Source organism: Capsicum annuum, chromosome 10 (assembly GCF_002878395.1).
Source record: "Capsicum annuum cultivar UCD-10X-F1 chromosome 10, UCD10Xv1.1, whole genome shotgun sequence".
Taxonomy (NCBI): domain Eukaryota; kingdom Viridiplantae; phylum Streptophyta; class Magnoliopsida; order Solanales; family Solanaceae; genus Capsicum; species Capsicum annuum.
In genome coordinates this window covers 129813571-129835433 of record NC_061120.1, presented here as the reverse complement: position 1 = coordinate 129835433, position 21863 = coordinate 129813571, and positions in this window count along the sequence as shown.

Sequence of the window (21863 nt, the reverse complement as noted above, 5' to 3'; positions counted from 1 at the left end):
AACCCAACACCAAATCAATTTGGTACTCAATTCCCCATATCGGGGGCAATTCTCTGCGGAAACTCTTAAGGAAAGACATCATTAAACTCCTATAAAATAAGTGAAATGGAAGGGAAAACAGAAGAATAAAAAGAAGAAAAATGGTTAGTGTTAAGTGCATGGGCTAGGGGGAGCATCGGAGTGTCAATGTCTTGATCCGTGAACAAGTCTTTCCTCCTAGTCAACATAAACATGGGTCCTTTAGCCTTAGGACCCTTAGAATCCGAGATCTCACCATGTGATTTGGTGGAACCCGAGGCCTCACCACAAGGCACATTCTCGGGTTCCCTTCCCTTCTTCCCCTTTTCTTTCAATTCCCTTAACATTTGGTGCAAATCACTCACTTGAGATGGTGAAAGTGGTTGAAGTGTGAACCTTTTACCATCATGCTCAAGAGAATAATTGTTTGACCTCCCATCATGCTTGGTAGACTTGTCATATTTCCAAGGCCTACCAAGTAGTAAGTAGCATGCTTGCATGGGAATGACATCATACAAGACTTCATCTTTGTAATTTCATACTTGGACCGAACCAAGCATTGGCGAGTCACTTTCAATTCACCACATTCGTTGATCCATTGAAGATTGTAAGGGCTAGCATGTGGAGTAGTGGGATGTTTTAGGAAGTCCACTATAGTGAAACTAGCTACATTGGTGCAACTCCCGCTATCAACTACCATAGTACATACTCCACCCTTGATTAGACACTTAGTGTGAAATAAATTTTCTCTTTGGCTTGGATCATCAAGTGCCTTACTCACCATCGCCCTTCTTACTATATAGTTAGGAATTTGACACTCTCCATCTTGTGGCCAAGCTTCTTTTTATTCACATTCTTCATTTTTAACATTAACTAGTAACTCTCCATCTTGAGGTTCAACCTCATCATCATGCTCGAATTCAATCACCACTTCCTCTCCTAAGTAGTACATCTTTCCCTCTCTTAAAATCACATTTCTCCAATTCGGGAATTCACTTGCTCTATACCCCCAAACCATGGCACTTAAAACATTTAAAACCCTTAGAGGAGGGAGGAAGAGTATTCGGCTTCACCTCAAACTTTAGAGGTTGGTATGATACTTGCTTGTTTGGGATTTGAGAAGAAGAAGAAGATGTAGAAGACTTGTTCTTGTTCCAACCCAAAGTCAAAGGACTTACCTTTTTGTTTCTTGTCAAACCCAAACCTTGTTGGACTCTAACCTTATAAGCCGACCTTTCTTTGTTCTCTTTTTCAATCTCCATGGCATCTTGGAAGACTTAAACCATGGTTCTAAACTTGTGAAGAGTCAAACGGGAGGACATGTCCTTTCTTAGCCCAACCTTGAAGCGGATAACATTATGTTTCTCTTGTTCACCCCTATGGTCAAGTTTCAAGACAAGTTGCTAAAATTCGTCATAATAGGCCATGACACTTTTGTTTCCTTGCTCTAGATTGTAAAGCTTGGCAAGAAGCTCATGCCTATAATGCTCCGGTACATATCTTTCTCTCATAACTCTCTTCAACATCTACCAAGGATGTGGTTGTCCATCAATCAACAGATCATCAAATCTTTTGGTGTAATCCCACCAAGTGTTTGCATATCCTTCAAAGTGAGCAATAGCATAGCAACTTTTATTTTCTTTGGAAAGGTCATTCACTTGAAAAAAAATTTCACAAGTGGATTCCAAAGGTAAGTACACTTCCATATCACTCTCACCTTTGAAAATTGGAATGCCAACCTTGATTGAATTAATGCCAATGTCTCAGATTCTTGGTTGATCACCATGCCCATGCCTTGCATCTTGCCCTCGGAATCTACCATAAGGTACTCTTTGACCATGTCTTGCCCTCATTTCTTATTTAAACTAATAGTCATCATTGGTAATATCATAACCTTCTTGCTCCCCTCTACCATAATCCTTAATTTGGATGGGTGGGTTTCGGATTTGAGGCCTTTGGGGAAGTGGGTTTGGTCTTTGGTTATGTGGTACTTGAACTTGTGTCATTGGAGGTGGTGGATGGTAAGGTATTTGGTACATGGGATTTGGCATTTGGTAAGTGGAATTTTGTGGAGGTATTTGGTTAGGATTTGGTGGAGGAGTTTGAGTTTCAAGTCCCTCTTGTTGGACTTGGTTCATTTGGTGATGTAATGGCCTCTGTAGGGTCCGGTTAGGAGAGGTTTGAGATTGATTTAGTGTCTGGTTTTGTGGAACTCTTGGAGGGTTAAGCATTTGGTGGTGGGTCTCGGGTGTTATAGTCATGGAAAAGTTATTAGCTTGGACACTAGAGGATGCATGGTAGGGATTAGGAGTAGAAGGTCGTGAGTTCCTCCTACTTTCAAAACAATCAAGCCTTCCACTAAAAGTGGAGATTTCACCATTCATGGTCACCATTTCACCCCTTATAGCATCCATATCACTCCTCATAGCATCCATGTTATCCTTTATTTTTCGGGCAAAGGTATCACTAGTACTATTCATTTCTCGACCCAAGGCATCAATCCGAGCCATCAAGGCTCCAATAACATCATTTTCGAAAGGTTGGGAAGTAGTTCCTTCAGATTCCATGATAAAAGTACCCAAAGAACAAAAAAACAGCAAGCAAACAATCTACAAAATGAGAAAACAAGTTAGTTCAAAGGCCTCACTTCACTCACACTCAACCTCACCTCACACTTGGCCTCACAAGTGTTGGAGAATTGGCAATACTTGGCAAGTTACTTGAGAGGTGAGAAGCCTTAGATCGGAAATGATCTTGGTTTCAAATGACTCAAATAAAATGATGCACGACTTGAACCAACAAAATACTGCAATTTAAAAATGAGAAAAACACACAAAAAAACCAAAGACACGAAATAAACGAACTCTAGACTAATTACCAACCTAGTAGGTACTAAATAGTTTGATAATTAGTGATAGAATTATCTTAAAAGAAACTAGAATAAAAAAATTAGAAACTAGGAAATCTAATTTTAGAGTCGAATTTTGGTTGAGCACAAGTGATGATGTGGCACTACGTGGTTGGTTGTCACTTTTCAAAATTTCAAATTTCCCCAAACCTAATTTTGGCCAAACACCACTTTGAGATGAAGAAAGTTTCAGATTTTGAGGGTCAAGTAACCAATTTATGGTCCTTTCAAGTCTCAAATGGAAATGGAAATGTAACGGTCCCCCCTTTGTACTTGCAAGTGTATTTTGTTTTTCCCTTGTCCCCTCCTACTTTTGGAAGAATAGAATATTCTTTGAATGTGCTTTTGGACCAAAAACTTTTCCACTCTCTTTCTTCCCTTTTTTTGGATCAAACAACACCCTTCAACATTCTTCTACACTATGATATGAAGATCATGGATGAACAATATGAATATTCAAGTGTTGACCAAGTTTGACCACCAAGCAAATGGGCTCCAAATCTGATTTATTTTATTGATCTAGGTTCCTTATGTCAAAACAAATCCAACCAACTAAAAATCAGCCACCAACCACGCCTAAATCACCAAGACAAAATCAGATCTAGCTCAAAAAGCTTCAAAACTCCATAGCCATGGTGGATCTAAGCTCAAACTCAACCAACCGTCTATCTAAAAGTAGATCTAGACACTCTAGGCACTAGAGAGCAAGGATCTAGTGCAAGGAACTTCAAATAAAAAGTAAAACCTTGTAGATCTAAGTTCTAAATTCGGATCTAACACAAGACAACACTAGACAGCATTTTTTTTTGTATTTTTTGATTTTTTAACTCTTTTTTGTGGAGATTTTCTAAATATGAACACTAAAATCAAGATTTAGGGATGTTGGAACAAACGCTAAACAAGGCTTTGATACCAAATGATAGCCTATAGACTACCATGAAATTGACCCTAGATTGCAAAAATCAGCAAGTAAACAATGAAAAGATCAACACACTAGAAGGAGATGAAGAAGAAGAATTGCATAAGCATAAAGATAGTAGACAGACCCTTACTTCCACTATGTGATTAACAAAATAAGATGTATCAAATCTTCAATCACACCTCACTAATGGAATCTCAAACCACTCTCTTAGGTGTCCTAAAGGACTCACACTTCCTCAAGCACACGTTTCTTGCCAAATAACCTAATACAAGTGAAAAACCAACTCCAAATGTATTAAGGTCCAAATTTCAGATTCAAGCTACCATCTAGAGACTAGAAACTACAAGGTAAGAGTAATGTTCAATATCATCCAAAGTCTAATGAGAAAAATAAGCAAAGTGTCTATTTAAACTATTACATGATAAAAGTCTCAAATACCCTTAATGAGGCCCTAAATGAGGTGCCTCTTGATTGTGGATTTTAATTGTGGAAAGTCCACAATACCCCTTCATTTAGGCACCAATGAGATTTAGAAAAGTAGTTCTTTCAAAGCTCTTCTTCACAAACCATCAAGTACCCTCCCTTAGTCAAATCCATCATACTCTCACACGCCTTCAAGTGCATAAACAATGATTGAAATTGTTGAATTTCCTTAGCCTGACTTCGGGTGAAAGGCTTTGAATTGACACTTGTATCAGTCAAGGGGTATAAGATATGGACAAAAATATTTTTCCTCAAGTAAAAGTTTTGTAAATATATCACCAAGTTGATTTTTACAATTAATAAATTGTAACAAGAAATAACCATTTTCTACATGATCACGAATAAAATGATGTTTAATGTATATGTCTTTAGCCCTAGATTGATGCACCATATATTTTCACAGACTAATAGCACTAGTATTATCACACATGATAAGCACAGACACAAAAGATAAATTAAAATTTAGTAATTGATGCATGATCCATAAGATTTGAGTATCACAATTTACAATGGCTATGTATTATGCTTTGGTAGTTAATAGGGCGTATAATGTTTGTTTCTTATTGAGCCATGAAATTAGGGCATCACTAATAATTTGACATGTTCCACCTGTGCTTTGTATATCACTTTTGTCACCTACAAAATTAGCATCTAAATAGCCAACTAGATCAAAGTTAGAATAGTAAGAATACATGAGTCTGATGTATTGTGTCCCAATGAGATAGCAAATGATGCTCTTGATGGTAGCTAGGTAAGACTCTTTATAAGTCAATTGGAGCTTTACACATTTATATATGCTGAACATAATATCTGGTCAACTTGAAGTTAGGTAGAGTAGGGATCCAATTATTACTCTGTACATTTTTTCATCAACATCCTTCATGGTTGTATCCAAATCCATATTTGTAGAAGGACTCATTGGAGTCCAAAAGCTTTTCCTTTTTCTATTTCATATGTTTTTATGAGATCCCTAGTATACTTAGCTTAATTTATGAATGTCCCTTTGGAGGTTTGTTTGATTTGTAACCCTAAGAAGATCATGAGTTCTCTCATGAGGCTCATTTCAAATTCTCCTTTCATCAAATTTGCAAAATTCTCACACAAAAAGATGTTGGAGCTTCCAAAAATATTATCATCAACATAAATTTGCAAAATAAGTAAGTAAGAGTCCATCTTCTAAGTAAAAAGAGTAGTACTAATTTTCCTCATTGAAAATTATTATTCAATAGAAAAGTACTTAGCCACTCATACGTAGCTTTTGGAGCTTGCTTGAAATTGTAAAGTGTTTTTGAAAGTTTGAACATATGATTTGGATAAGAGGGATTTTCAAATTCAGGAGGTTGCTTAGCATAAACCTCTTCATGAATGTAGTCATTTAGGAAGGCATCTTTTACATCCATTTGATATAGTTTAAGGCATTTAAAAGCAACAAATGCTAATAAGATTCAAATAGATTCTAGCCTTAATTCAAGAGCAAATTTTTCATCACAATCTATACCTTCCTGCTAAGAGTAGCCTTGAGCTACTAATCTTAATTTATTTTGAACAACCTTACCTTCTTCACTTAGTTTGTTTTTGTAAACCCATCTAGTTTCGACAACTTAGTAATGTTTTGGTCTTTTAACGAGATTCCACACCTAATTTCATTCAACATCTTCTAGCTCTTCTTTTATAGAATCTAACAAAAATTCATCTTGAAGTGCCTCATCAACCTTTTTGGGCTCAATTTGAGACACAAGAGCAACGGATGTTTGCTTTCTTAGTAAAGCTCTTATTTGCATTTTATCATCTAGATTTTTTATGATGAATTAATTGGGAAAGCTTGAATTGTGTGTCCATTCTCTAGGAAAGTTTATTTTAGATGTTCCATTAGCTCTGTATTGGTTGTAGTTGACTCATCAGTTAATAGCTCAGGAGTTGAATCTACTTTGACTCTTTCTGTACATCATTTTTCTTTTCTTCATTAAAACTCAAACTCATAGGAGAGTGATTAAATTCATTGAATACAATATGCATAGATTCTTCGATGCATAAAGTTCATTTATTATAATCCCATAAGCACCACTAGCGGGAAAGTATCTATAAAAAATACCTTCACCACTTCAAGGGTTGAACTTTCCTAAGTTATTCTTGCCATTATTATGGATGAAGAACTTGAATCCAAAAGGATGAAAATAGCTGATATTAGGTTTTTTAACCCTCCACAACTCATAAAGAATCTATTTTTAGAATTGGTCTGATAAGACATCTATTTATGATGTGACATGTTGTGCTTACAGCTTTTACCCAAAAGTGATCTAGTAACTTATGTTTTAGCAGCATGGTTATTGTAGTTTCCTGAAGAGATCAATTCTTTAGATCCACCACACCATTTTATTAAGGAGATGGAGGATATGAGAAGTTTTGAGATTATTTTTTTTGAGCATAGTATTCCTCAAAAGCTTTATTTTTAAATTCTTCTTCATGATCATTGTGAACATAGGTGATGAAATGCCCTACTTCTTTTTGCACTTTTATACAAAAATCTCAAGATTTGTAAAACCCTCAAGTTTATGAGTAAGAAACATTACCCATGTAAAAATAGAATAATCATCAACAATAATAAAGACATATCTTTTTCCACCAATACTTGCGATCTTGATGGAGCCAAATAGATCTATGTGGATTGTTTGAAGAGGTTTGGTAGTAGAGATAATGTCTTTGTATTTGAATTATGCTCGAATCTATTTACCCAACTGACAAGCATCACAGATATGATCTTTTTCAAACTTGAGTTTTAGTAGACCTTTTACCAGTTTGAGTCTGGAGAGTTTCTCGATAACATGCATACTGGCATGCCCAAGCTTTCTATGCCACAACCAGCTATCATTTGTTTGCACAGTGAGACAGGTTAGAGTAGCAAAATTTGGATTATTTAGAACATAAATATTATCAATACATTCACGAATAAGAGAGATATCTTTTTTGTATGTTTGATAGAGCATCTTTCTACTTTGAAGAAGACTCCAAACCCTACATCACATAATTGACTGATATTGAGTAGGTTGTGCTTGAGTCCATCTATAAGATACACTTCTATAAGTTCACATGAGGAGTTGATCTTTACAGAGCTGACTCCAATGACATCACTTTTGGCATTATCACCAAATCGTACTGATCCTCCTTGTATTTTCTCTACAGAGAAATTTTTTTCTTTTTTGCCGATTATATGTTTTGAATATCTGATATCAATGACCTACATTCCTTCCTAATATCTTTTGTGGTTTTTCTTCTTATTTGATTCCCCTTTTTACATAAAGAACATGTTGGTTGTTTACATTTCATCTTCATTTTAATCTTCATTACTCCAAGATCCAAAGTTGTTATTTTTTTCTAGATGATCTTCTTCTTAATTTTGAATAATTTGGTTTAATATGGATTGTATTTCCATAGTAATAATAGTGATCATCATTCCTTGTGAAATCATTGTTTTTGCATCCTTGAGATCTATGTTGTCTTTGTTTCATGATCTGCCTTACTCTTCAATATATGAGATCCATTCCTTCACTATTAACCTCTTCCAAGCATTCTTTTTCACCAATTATTACAACATTGAAAGCCATTTATTTCTTCTTTTCTTCCTTACTGTACCTGTTGATATAATTTTTTTCATAGGTAATGAGATTACCTCGTAGTTTATCTTACATCATGTTAAATGGGTCCCCATCTTCTAAGATGTAAGCTTTGGTTTCCCATACTTTAGGAAGTCTTTTGACAAGTTTCTAAACTTGCAGGTTGTGTGTATAAATCATCCCTAATGGTTTCAGCTCACAGACAATTTTGCTAAATTTGGCAAATATTGATTCCATATTTTTATTTTCTTCCATTTTGAATAACTCATACTCATTGACCAGAGCAGCGATTTTTGACTTTTTGACTTTGGTGGTCCCTTCATAGGTTACTTTCAATTTATCCCACATGTCCTTTATGGTTTCATAGGTTGATATCTTGTTTTATTCTTCTCTTCACACTGCACAAAGGAGTAAACTTATAGCTCGTGTATTAGCTTGAATTACCAATTATTGTTCTTTTGTGACTTCAAAATTTTCTAGGTCCTCTACTTTAGTATTGCTTGATTCCCTATTCTTGTACTTCTTCTATTTTTCTTTGAGTATTGGAATTGGCTTTGTTCCCTTCTTAATGACAAACCATACTTGGAAGTCATTTAATTAGACGAAGATTTTGAATTGGTTTTTCCAATAGGAGTAGTACTGTCCATTAAAGTATGCGGTCTTATGGAGGAGTGACCATCTTGAAGGAGAGCTCCTAGAATTTGATAGTTTTACATTTGATCTTTACTCATGCACTGTTAAGAAACACTATTGGTAAGACCTACTCTGATACCAATTAAAATTCAAGAGGGGGTAAATTAAAAATTTCCTAAGTCAACTGGTCAAGTAAGATAGTCGACTTCCCTATAGATAAATATACTCAAACATAATAGAATTTAGAATTAATGATTCAGATAAATAAATAATCAGATAAAATAATAACACGATAATTTATCCTAATTTGGAACACCAATGTGGTGTGTACTTCCAGTCCTCTTAGATTTCAAGAGTTCCCTTTTAATTCATCAAAGTGGTATAGGAATACAGATGTGTAGAAACAAGTTTTGAAGCTTATTTTGATATTCAGATCTTGTGACACAACTTTGACTATAATAACTAAGTTGATTGTAAGAAAAGAGTATAAATTTATTATCATGACTAAGATTGAGATAGACTCAGATCCTTCATGAAGTTTTGCATCATCTTCTGTATTTTTTCTTGGCTTTTATATTATCGAGCTTCCTATACTTCTTTTCTTCATAAGGAAACCCAAGGTACTTCTTCTCAATTATGAATTTGAATTGATTCCTTGATTAAGGAAGTTTGCACCTTATGGTATGTCCATATCAAATATATTTATACTTGGTGCCGCCTTCCTTTCTCATAGCCATACATATCCATATTAGATATATCCATGTAGAGGGTGTGATATCCTTTCTTTATCCTTTCTGTGAAAGATATCCAACCATCCTTGATTGTCTTGTTCAGTGAGATCTTTAATTGATATGGTTCAATATTCAGTGTCATCCTCTTGGGATGGATATTCCTTGCGTTTTTTGTGAGATATTCTTCCATTATTAGAGATCTTTTACATCCTTCAAGTTGTCAATTATTGGTTTATATTTATGACAACATATTACATAAGTATAGAAGGCTAATAGAAGGGACAAAAATATAACTTTTGAGGTTTAAAAATTAAATTTTTGCACCGATAACATATTGTAAAGTAGGATAAAAGAATATAGATATGAATCAATAAAGTAAGATAGAAACATAGAGATATGAGATATAAGAGTATTCTTATTTCTTCCAAGTATAAAAATTTATCCAATAGAGCCCCTTACGTCTCTATTTATACAGCCATATAGAGGATCATCAAAGGGTGTCATAAATATGAAACTAATCCTTGAGAATTTGGGAAAGACAAAAGGGTGTAGAAGATAAATGAGTAAGTAGTGGAGATATGGGTATAACTATACATATTGAAGAATAGTAGCGGGTAGATACATTTAGTGGACATCTACATAATAGTAGTATATTTTATAACATGTTAATACTGACATAACAAGAAAAAAAGTTTTTAGGCACTAAAAATTATAAAAGAACAAATAATATAATTAAAAACTTACTAAGAATTAGATGGATTGGATTATGATCCATATTTTAGCCAGTTTGAGTCCAACTCACTTCAGCTCAAGTAACTCTTGAACGAGTTATTATTAATCAACCCATTTTAACCAATCTAAATTCAATCTAACCCATCAATTTGATACCTCTAAAGTCATGTATTAATCCTACTTTATCTCTCTTGTTACATGTATTCTGCATAGTCCCCTACTATTAGGCTATGATTTATTCAAATGTGGCTTCTCTCTGATCGAGCATCCATCTGGTTATTACAATGCAGTGGTGATTTTGTTACACCTTCGTTTGGTAGAATACATTGGAGAAAATGGAGAATGGTCCAAAATATCTTTGACTAAATTAATAGAGGCTCGAAAATTTGTGCGTTCCGCCTATTGTATAATAATTCCCCTACATCAACTTATTGGATAAAAAATATCCTTAAAGTTAAATTAAGCATAAAATTATCCTTTCTTTATTTTAATGAAAGATTATGCTTCATAAAAAAAAATATGTGGCATTATTTTTATTGGTCCATATGTAATTAGACCTAAATTCATTCACAATTCTACCTATTAACCTAAACCCAATTAAAATACTCAACATGTCTTTATCTTTCTCCAATTTATATTTGCTACAGCCCTCGTGTTTATGCTCTTAATAAGCATGAGCGGCTCTAAATACTATTACAAGGCATATTTATCAAAAACCAATTAGTATACATATTTTAGCCATGAAGTATCATTCTTGATATTAAAAAGTTTTAATCTTTGAGCACTTAAAGTCTAAATTATGAGATTTACAGCTTCTGCTATCAATAAATTAAATAAGTAAGTAATTTACGAACAAGAATTCTAATCATGGTAAAACCAAAAATAAAAAAAGACAAAAACTATTAAAGAATGTTTCCTGCAGACAAGTAAAGGCAAGGAAAGAAAGTCATACTAAGAAACTAAGGGTTAAGATTCATTTGAATGTGACAGAGAAAGAATGAGAATTGAAGGAAAAATTTAGGAATATGCAGAGTAACAAGAGTTGTTGCAAACATGAGTTGGGCAAAGATGAAGAAGTACGGATCTTTTAATTGGCTTGAGTTAATAAATAGCATTGTGAATAAAGTTGGATCTAATTCCATGTGGACTAATATTAAAAAAAATTATTTTTGTCACATAAGCTTCTATTAAAAAGAGGGATATTTTAAGGCTTAATTTTAATGTTCAAGGTATTTTTGATCCAAATAGGTGATGTAGGGGTATTCTTTTATCCAATAGGTGGAAGAAGAGCATTTTTGAGTCATTTCTAATACATTAATAACACTTTTGACCCTTTTTTGTAAAAAAAATAACAAATGTATTAGCTCTGTGTTGACTATTACCTTATTTGGTACACTTTTTCAACCTATGTATAACTAATGAAAGTATTAGATACACACTCTAGTTCTTATTAAGGTTTGGATAACTAATACATAAAAATTCATGGTATTAGTAATGCAATGGAAACTAATACATGCATTACCATGGTTAAAGACATAATTTCTCCTTAAAACCTTTTCCACATCTTTTTCACCATATTTGTGGAGGGTATTTTTCTAAACAAATATTTTTTAAAAAATAAACTAGGCAATGGATATTATTTTTAATACACCAAATCGAATGCTGAATAAGAAAAGTCCTAGCATAGCTCATGCATGCAGTGTCAATGGTATGATTTGGGTGGTTATTTTCTAAAATTTATACCATATCAATTATTTGGTAATTTTATGTTATATAACCAAAACTAGACTTTAGACTTTTTGAAATTGTCCCATCCACTCAGATTTTCTTTGGTACTATTTGGTTATATATCTATATGTGTGTGTGTGAAGTTAGAACATGTTACCATGATACTGTGTCTTACTTTGACAAAAACTCTCTAGACATTTATTATTAAAAGCTGATGAATCAATAAAATAAAAATAGAGATTTATCTCATTATTTATGATAGAGTAAAACAATATTAAGAAAACATAAAAAAAAAATATAATTTATTTCACACAAATGGGAAGAAATCAATCAACATAAAACTACAAAAATTAATCTACTAGAATTAAGTACCAATCCAAAAATTTTAAGTTGAGAAAAAGTATCTAATAAGTTGTATTTTGTTATCCAACATTGCTGGAATACCCTGTACATTACTAGTTTCAATAATCGAGATGGGAGAACTAATTTAATCTCAATCGGATTTATATAATAAATAACAATATTAAAAATTTTGGTGTTAATTTTTTTAAATGAAATATGGGTCAACTGCCTATTTTATTCATTCAAAAAATAAAAGGTCTGTCCAATGACTAAAGCCCAAAATTGGCCAAACCCAAAATCCGAAATAAAGAAAATAGGAAATTGTAGACAAAGGAATAAATTATCTACATCAGAAATGGGTAAAGTGGGTGGAAGTTCAATCGAACTCCATAGGATTAATGGTCGATATGGTTCCTCAACTCCAGTGGTGCTCTGGTTAGCTGTTGTGCCATGTTCTGATGAACTATGTTCTAAGTTATTATGAAATACCAACTATAGAACTTGAGTGATATTTAGTTGGTCATCAAAATCTCTCACTAATGGCATGAATTTAATCTCATTGAAGACTTCTTTATCTCAAAATTGATAATTTCCACAAATACCTTAGAATAAGAACACAAAACTCCTTTTCAAGAAATGCACCACACTGATGGATTTCCCAATTTTCCTTCTTTCCTATGCAGAATGAGCTCCCAAGGGAAAATACCACTGCAAAGAATAGAGATCTAATAAGTACATCCTCCTACTGCTAATTATCAAATCAAATTTTGTATTTAAATTATGAACTCGCTACTGTTGTTGAATTGTTCCTTGAGTACTTATTATACATTTGTGATGAATGTTGTTTCTATTGCCATTATTTGTCCCTGTATGCACGTTTGTCCTTCTATTTTGATATTTTTGTACTCAAACATTTGGTATACTATATCTCTTGTAAATAACCTCCATGTTATTTTCTTGATTTGCATGCATTACCGGTGTTTTGGGCCTTCTCACAGAGGATATAGGTCATTCATGACTTTTGCTGAAATTTTTGGTTTAGTGATCAGACAGTTCGTTTGAATTTTAGGCTTATTTCCCGATTTTGGAGCCAACATTATTTAGGATTTGGTCTCGAATCAAAACTCCTTGTAGATAACTACGAACGAGAATTTTGATAGCACCATTAACTCCAAAATGTCAATTTTAGGCTAGGAAAACCCTTGGTTCAGGCCCCGAGGCATTCAGACTCGTTTTGGTCTATTTGGAATAATATGTGAAAAATGAAACTATAGTTATGGGCCTCATATTTAGTCAAAACAATCTCGGATAAAAATTTTGGTGGTTTCATTGAGTCCAAAACATCAAATCCAATATGGTAGAATATTTTGTTTGCACTCACGGGGTTCCAAATGAAACCCAAACACAGATTTGAAGACCATTCTAGACTTAGCAAAATCTGGTGCATCAGGTCACTGATATGATCGCATATGTGATGGTCTAATCTCTTTTGTGATCAATGCATATGTGACATTATTATCGTTAAGAAATATTGGCCATATTAGTTATTTATCGCGTGCGTGATAGTCATAGTAGCATAAGCAACATCCACCCCTCCACTGCCATATCGCGTACGTGATATCAAAGTCACATAAGCGATAAGGGTGTCGCTTAAGTGACACCTATACTATTTAACCCTCTTTTTCCACCCAATTTTCTATCACTTCTTCCGCCATTTTTGCTCTAAATTTAAAGCTCAAAGATAGGAAAAAGTAGGAGATCTCCACATAGTTTAAGGTAAGCCAACCTAAATCATCTTGCTCATTTCCCATTCAATTTTCATCCTAATTCATGGTAAGAATTTTAGAATTTAGGACCTTAATTCCTAAACTTTGATGATTGATTTGAGACCCGATTTGTACTTCATTTGTGATCAACTTTTGAGTATGACTTTCTTGTCCTTTGAGTAACCTTATAATAGGTTTACTTTTGGATTCTGTTTCTGAGCCCTACAGATATGTTCTAAATAAAAAATTTGACCTGACCCTCTATATAAAAATATGGGTCTCGTTTGACTCCTAATGATGTGTAGATTATGATTTTTATAGCCTAACAGAATTTTGATATTGCATAGTGAAGAAGGATATTTTATGGATGATTTAAGGATTTATGATTTAGTATCGAAGTAGACTTCTATCTACTCTTCTTCTTAAGATAGTGTTTGATATATGTTATATGTTAAATAGGAATGTTAGGATGTGATTATGGTAGGACACTGTGACTTAGTCTAATTAATGAGTTGGGGGATTGAAGGGTAATTTACCCTTTAGTTGAAATACTTTTTATACTTTTATAATCCTATTACCTTATTTATAGATAGAGTTAATTCATAGAATGACTATGAAGTTATTTTATATATGGAATGAGATTTAGATATTGGAAGCATGATTAGTATGATTAGTCTTATTTTTTAATTGTTTAGGCTATCTTGGGACTGTTATCTTGGGTGAAGTTGACTTAGTTGCTCATATTCTATGAGGAATTATTATCTTAGGGCTAATTATGGCTTATTTATTATCTAGAAGTAGATATGGATACCTTAGCATAGTCTGAGGTGTAAATTGCCAAAGTATGAATTTTGGAGATTAGAAGTATGCCCCTCTGGCTCACCTTAGGCCAAGACATTTATTAGCTCTTATAAAAGTACACGTATGTTAGCGTGCTAGGACTAGTTGAGGATAATGAACCTTTAATATAATGTTAATATATTACTCGATGGATTATGATGGTTTTTCACTGAATCATGATGTTATGGTCATGTTGGATGTATATATATTGGGTCAAAGGCTGTGATTATGATGTTGTGATTATTCTAAATATATTATTGGGCCCAAGTCTATGTTTATGATATTGTTTGGATTCCAGAAAGTGTTTATCCTTATAAAGGTAGTAGTCGTAGTCTATAGACACATTGATGTTTATAGTGGTATTGTGTGGATACTAGTGATGGCATGCATAGATTTGGTACATTCATGATCACTTGGATAGTAAATAGTACGATTCTAACTGAAAATATGATTTTAGTAGTCTTTTCCTAATAGGGGATTTATTCCAACTTTTCACTTTTAAAATAGATATCTTTATATCATAAATTGTATTATCTTAATGAATAACTTATTAGTCTTCGAGACTGATAATGATGATCTTAAAGATTTGACCGAGTTAGGTTTTAGTCCATATTTTACTACTGCTATTTACAACGATCAAGAAAGATTCTAACCTTTTTCATACTCCTATGGTGATTTTGTCTAGAGCTTATCTCGAGCAACGGATTAATCATGATATTGATGATATGAGTTTGGATCAAGTTCAGCAATTGATGATAATATTGATGATGTTTGTATCAAGTTTGATGATTGATGATGATATTGATGATATAAGTTCTGGATTAGGTCTGGTTATTGATGATGATATTGATGACATGAGTTTATAAATTGGGTTACTTTATGGCATCAGATCGATTATGGTACTATAGACTATATCTTGTCATTAATTCTTTCATGGGCATTGCCTATCACCAGTATGCCCTATATCTATCATCCTTAAAAGGGTTTACATAGGTATAGATATGAGTGTTGTAATATATTATATGGAGTTTGTACCTATCATCCTTATGGGGGTTGCATAGGTATAGACTCGAACTGTTGTTTGTTGAATGTTAATTAAACCTTCTGAGCCTATGATGGTTGTGGTTTATGAATGGATCGATTAGGTATCATTTTTTCATACTAGTTGATTACCTTGTATTTTTGTTATTATTGATAGTATGGTTACTTGTGGCAGGTTGATTATTGGATAAGTATTGAGATTTAAGGTATAATTCTGAGTTTCTTATCTTACAGTTATATTATTACACATGATTGTCCATTGGTTAGGCACAATGGTTTTTGATATTTATACTCTAATCCCTTTTTTCACAGTTGCTTTATTATGGATAGTTATCTAATGTTTGGACGTATGGACTAGAGACCCTGATTATTCTAGCACTAGTTCCTACTAAGATTAGGAGGCCTGGAGATTCTAGAGTGACTACTTAGTTTGTACTCTTGAGTTAACCTTGTTTATAGGAATATGTATATCTATCTATATGTATCTATGGCATTATCGTATATCTCTTCCTTATTTTATTCATGTTGTATATTTATTTATTGGCCTTGTATACTATTATGCATCCTCTTGTTACTTGTTATTCATATATTGAACAGTGATATATGGTGTGGTGTTGAGGTTTTTGAGTATGGCTAGAATAGAATAATTCATGCTTAATACATTCTTAGCCTTATTATGTTAATCCTGAATATGAATAGGATAGTTTATCCTTATTATCTCATTAGCTTATTGTGTAGCTTGTCAGATATTTGAGTCTAGCTTATTTTTTGCTTGCATGCTATTTATATTTGCATTATCTTGGATCTTGGTCGATAGTTTCCTATTGGATACCACGTGTTGGTACTCATACTATACTTTTGTAGCTTGCATATTATAATATAGGTTCTCACTGTTGTTGTGTGCATTGTGAGAAGCAGTTATGGTTTAGAGATATATGATGAGCTCCTGACATTTAAAGTATTGGTATTCTCCTTCTTATTTACTAGACTAGTCTCTATATTATATTTAGAGATGAGTTGTATCAGTATATTTATTTGGTACTTTATTCTATAGTCTTATAATGTTAAAATCTCTTGTACTATTCCACCAAATTTTTGAACTATCTTATGTGTTTTAGCCTTTTTATTTCATTTATTCTGCATTCTTTAACTATTTTTCGTGGTAGTCCATTACTAGTAGTTTTGGACTATAGGTTGGCTTGCCTACTTGTGTGTTATAGTAGGTGCCATCATGATCGAAGAAATTGAGTTGTAACAAATTAGTATAAGAGCCTAAGTTTACCTATGTGTTGGTATGAGAGCTAAATGTCTAGTAAAGGACTACAGATCAGTGTAGAGACATTTGTAACCTATCTTTGGGAGGCTATAAGGCATTATTAGGAAATTCTATTCTTAACTCCTTTTTGTGTATTAATATTTCTATGAGCCTCAAGTATGTTTTTTGACTCTATTATATCCTAGATAGATGATACGAAATTGTCGATAGATGCAAAAAGTAAGCATGAATTTCTATAAATTTAGTGCAGCATCAAACTAGGGAGTCATGAATGGATGTCAAAGATATTCAACTTTAGTTAGGGAATTTAGGGACAGCCTAAAATTTGGTAAAGTTTGCGACTGCTTTAGCCTTTTGAGATTAAGTATTAGGGATCTGAGCCTTTTTTGGATGCCTTACAACCAGGGATAGCATTTAGTTCATTGAGTAGTTCTCTGGATAGAGTTGGGTTTATTGGTGTTCATCAAGGTTTTGTAATAATCTCAAAGTATGAGACTGGTCTCTTGAGTAGGCTAGGAATAGGCTATATCTTTCAAAGAATGATATGGTGTGCGGATTTATTAGAGGGTTAGCATTGTCACATTATTTGGCATTAGAGCATTTGATAGTAGCTAGGTTTTTCTCTTATCAGGTTATTGATCATATGAGAGCCACAGAGATAGCATGTATTAGGATTTATGGGGTGGTAGGAAGAGTCCATGTTACTAGTACAGTGCTATTGGTATTTCATTACAAAATGAGGGTCCTCTCAGTGAGGGTCAATTTTTTTACAACTTATCAATTCTGCATGTAGCATTCAGACTATAGGTGGCTATCAGGTCGGTCATGATGGTCATAATAGGCAGAGTTCTCATTGGACTTTTTCAAGTATTTGGTATTAGACTTTAGGTCGTAGTGGTAGCTTTGGATCAATAAGGGCAACACTCAGAGTATTTCAGAAGCATGTTATAGTTGTAGTGAGATTGGTCATTGGTCTAGAGAGTGCCCTAGACGTGAATTGATTCTTAGAAAGAGTTAGCACATGTCCCCTGCCAGCCTATAATTCCTGAGTTGTGTGATAATTGTGGGAAGGATGGTCATTGTATTAGAGAGTTCCCTCAATGATAATTGGTCAGCCGGTTGGGGTCATCTCATGTTTCATGCCAGGTTAGGGCTTTAGGGGTTTCCTATGATTGTAGAAAGATTGGCCACTAGTCTATAGAGTATCCTCGACATAAGATTATTGGTCATTCATCTCCTAAAAATTAGTCTCATAGTGTTGTTGCCCTGTCTATAAGAGATAGCGCACTTAGAGCCTAAGTTGATGACGTAGTCATTCAGTCCAAGTTTGGACCTATTCAGATTTGTTCTCCCTTAGACCCATCAGGCATGTGACTCCAAATTTCTTTGTGATAGGTGTGCTTATATTTCCTACCTTTACCTTTTTATTTATGCGTATTGGGGTTCTCGTATCCGTCATTATTATATGCATTGGTAGGTTTATATTGGTTGTTATATGACTTGATATAGAGTTTATGATTATATGACAACCCCATAGAAGATTTCTTTTAGTAGTGCATGAAGTTGATTTGTATTGATAGTTTCTCTCTATGGGTGTAACATTTAGGTTTGAGTCTCATTTACCTTAGTGTATTAGCCTTATTATGACCCTAGAGTGATACATGCTATTGATTTTTATTTCAAGTATTGTTTATTCCTTATATTGATGTTTTTTTATTATTGTTGTTATTATTGTCATTATTTGATAAAAGTAATCCTAGCTTGGTAGATGGCTAGACTATTAGTATCTGCTAAAAATTTCCCTTCTTTGCGATTCTTATTCATTGGCTTGGCAGCTAGCTTCGCTAGGTGTTTTCTCTTTTGTAGCAAGGTGAGGTTGGTTGTTTTTTCTTTTGTTAGATGTTGAGTGAGTTGTGGTACTAAAGGTAAGTTGACCTTTGTGGTCCTGTTGTAGTTCTAGAGTTGGCAATTGGCTATATCGCCCATTCTTGAGTTGGGGATTCTTAGACTTCCTTCCTAGGTAGTGAAATTTTTTGCATTTTCTATCTATCTCTATGTAGTCTATTTTTTTAGGCTAACCAGTTTGGGGTCCATTTTTTCATTTTGGCTAGTTCATGGCTGGATTGTGCTTTTGATGTTGATGTTGAGGAGTCTGGGATTTATCTCTTATGTTTTTTAGGTTCGTCTCTAGGTAATGGTTTTCTCTTGGTATTGGTATGGAGTTAGATCATCCATTCTTGCCGTGATATAGTTTTAGTTTAAGTGGAGTTAGAGAGTTGAAGATAGGGAATCTTTTTGGTGACCGCTTCTTAAGTTGACAAATTTGAAATTCTTTATCTTGAGTTGCTTGGTTCATTCTGGTAGTAGTCTTGACCTTGGCATTAGTATCGAGATTGGTACTTTCTTCCTCGGTGAGGTAATTTATGGGTTGATTGAATTATAATTGTCCTACTTGGGTGGATTCAGGAAATCCTCATTTAAGAATTTGTTCGCCCTACTAAGACTTGGTGGGGTGCTTATCCTTGGTGATACATGCTTGTGCCTATTCTTTGTAGAGATGGAGTATTGCATTAATTAGTTTTCAGCTAAAGTTGCATTTCTCTGAGTTGCTAGAGTTTATGCTATTACTAGTGCGATTTGCAGACTTGATGAATTCTTGAGAATATTTTGGTAGTTCATGCCCTCTAGTAGATATGGAGTTGATTACTTGTGATTTCGGACGGTGATTTATCCTCCGTAGTGACTTTGTTCTTCAGCTACATTTTGGTTTCTATTCCAGCATGATTCAGTAAGGATATATTTGATTTGAATACTAAGGTTGATTTGAGTATTTGGCATTTGTTCAGGCTTGGCTCAAGTTTGGATTTGATGCCTTGGAATGACAATTTGGAAGTTACTTTAAATTTGGAGTATGGAAGCTTATCAATCTTTAGGTTTGGTTTGGGTAGTTAGGATCGAGCGATTCAGCCTTGGTGTCAAGAATTTACTTTGGAGTCGTAGATCTTGGGTGCAGCTTTTGTTTTAAATTTTTATCAATTGGGGTTTCACCTATAGGATGGCTAAGGCTAACCCTTATGTGCTTATTCTCATGTTTTCCATTATGGATTTATGGTGGAGATGCTTTCATTCTTCGGGTTTGCTGTGATGGGATTATGAGGATAGGACTCGGTTGAGTTTTTTCATGGTTTGGAGTGCACAACAGATTTGGAAAGGCAAAAGAAAGGTTATATTTGGATTTAGAGTTAGTTGTATGACTCATGCCTTGGTCTACCTTTAGCTTGGAAGAGTCTTCATTTGGTTGTGTTGATATCAGTATGGTATTAGAGTTTCTTGGTTTAGATTTGCATGCATCAGCCTTCCTCGATTTAGTCGATAGCCAGTAGGTGGTTGAGGTTAAGTTTTGGTTGTTGACAAAAAAAGAAAGTTGGATTAATAAGGGATACCTGTGGCAAAATCCCTTAGATGTGTTTTCTCTTCGTGGAGGTTATCTGGGGAGTCATTCTTGGAGCATGCGGGCCTAGTATCTCATTCTTTTGAGCTTTTGATATCTTTCTATCCATTGACTTTTGTGGATGAAATCCTTTAAGTAGTCGGTATTGTAATGACCCTTTAGGTCATTTTCTTAATTCGCATGTGTTTTCAGCATTTCAAGCCTTCTCACAATGCTACAGCTTATTTATCACTTGTCGAAACTATCGGTTCAGTGATCATAGAGTTTGTTTGATTTTACACTTATTTTCCTATTTTAGAGTGTTCATTATTTAGGATTTGATTTCAGGATAAAACTTCTAGTAGATGACCTTTGATGAGAATTCTGATAGTGCCATTAGCTCTGGAACGTCAACTTTAGGCTATGGGGATCCTTGGTTTAGGTTGCGAGGCATCCGGACTTGTTTTGGGCTATTGGACAGATTATGTTAAAATGGATCTATAGGTGTGGGGCCCATATTTAGTTGAAAGGATTTTGGATGAAAGTTTCAATGGCTTCATTGATGCTGGAACATTGAATTTTGTATGTTAGTATATTTTGTTTGCACTCACAAGGTTCCGAATGAATCCCAAACACTCGGTCAAAGATAATTTCAGACTTAGCAAAATTTAGTGAATCAGGTCACTGATATGACCACGTATACGATGGTTTGATCACTTTTGTGATCATCACATACATAAAATTATGTTTCTTAAGCGATACTAGCAATATTGATCATTTATCAGGTACGTGATAGTCAGAGCCACGTAAAAGACTATCGTGCAAGCAACAAAGGTGTTGCTTAAGCGACACATAGCACTATTAAACCCTCTTCCTACACTCGATTTTCTATCACTTCTTCCATCATTCTTACACCAAATTGAGAGCTCAATGAGAGGAAAAAGAACAAAATCATCGACATAGGTTAAGGTAAGCTAACCTAACTCATCTTGATCATTTTCCCTTCAATTTCCGTCCTAATTTATGGTAAAATTCTTAGAAATTAGGGCTTTAATTCCTAAACATTGAGGTTTGATTTGAGACTGATTTGTGCTCCATTTGTGCTCATCTTTTGAGCACAACTTCCTTGTCCTTTGAGGGACCTCATGATGGGTTCAATTTTGGATTCCATTTTTGAGCCTTGTGGTCCCGTTCTCAACCTAAAATTTTACCCAATTCATTATATAACAATATAGGTCTCATTTGGCTCCAAATGAAATGTATATTATGATTTTGATAGTGTGACAGCATTTTGAGATAATGGAGTGAAGATGAATATTTTATGGGTAATTTAAGGATTTATAGTTCGGCATCAAGGTAGGCTTTCATCTAATCTTCTTCATAAGATGGTGTATGATATATG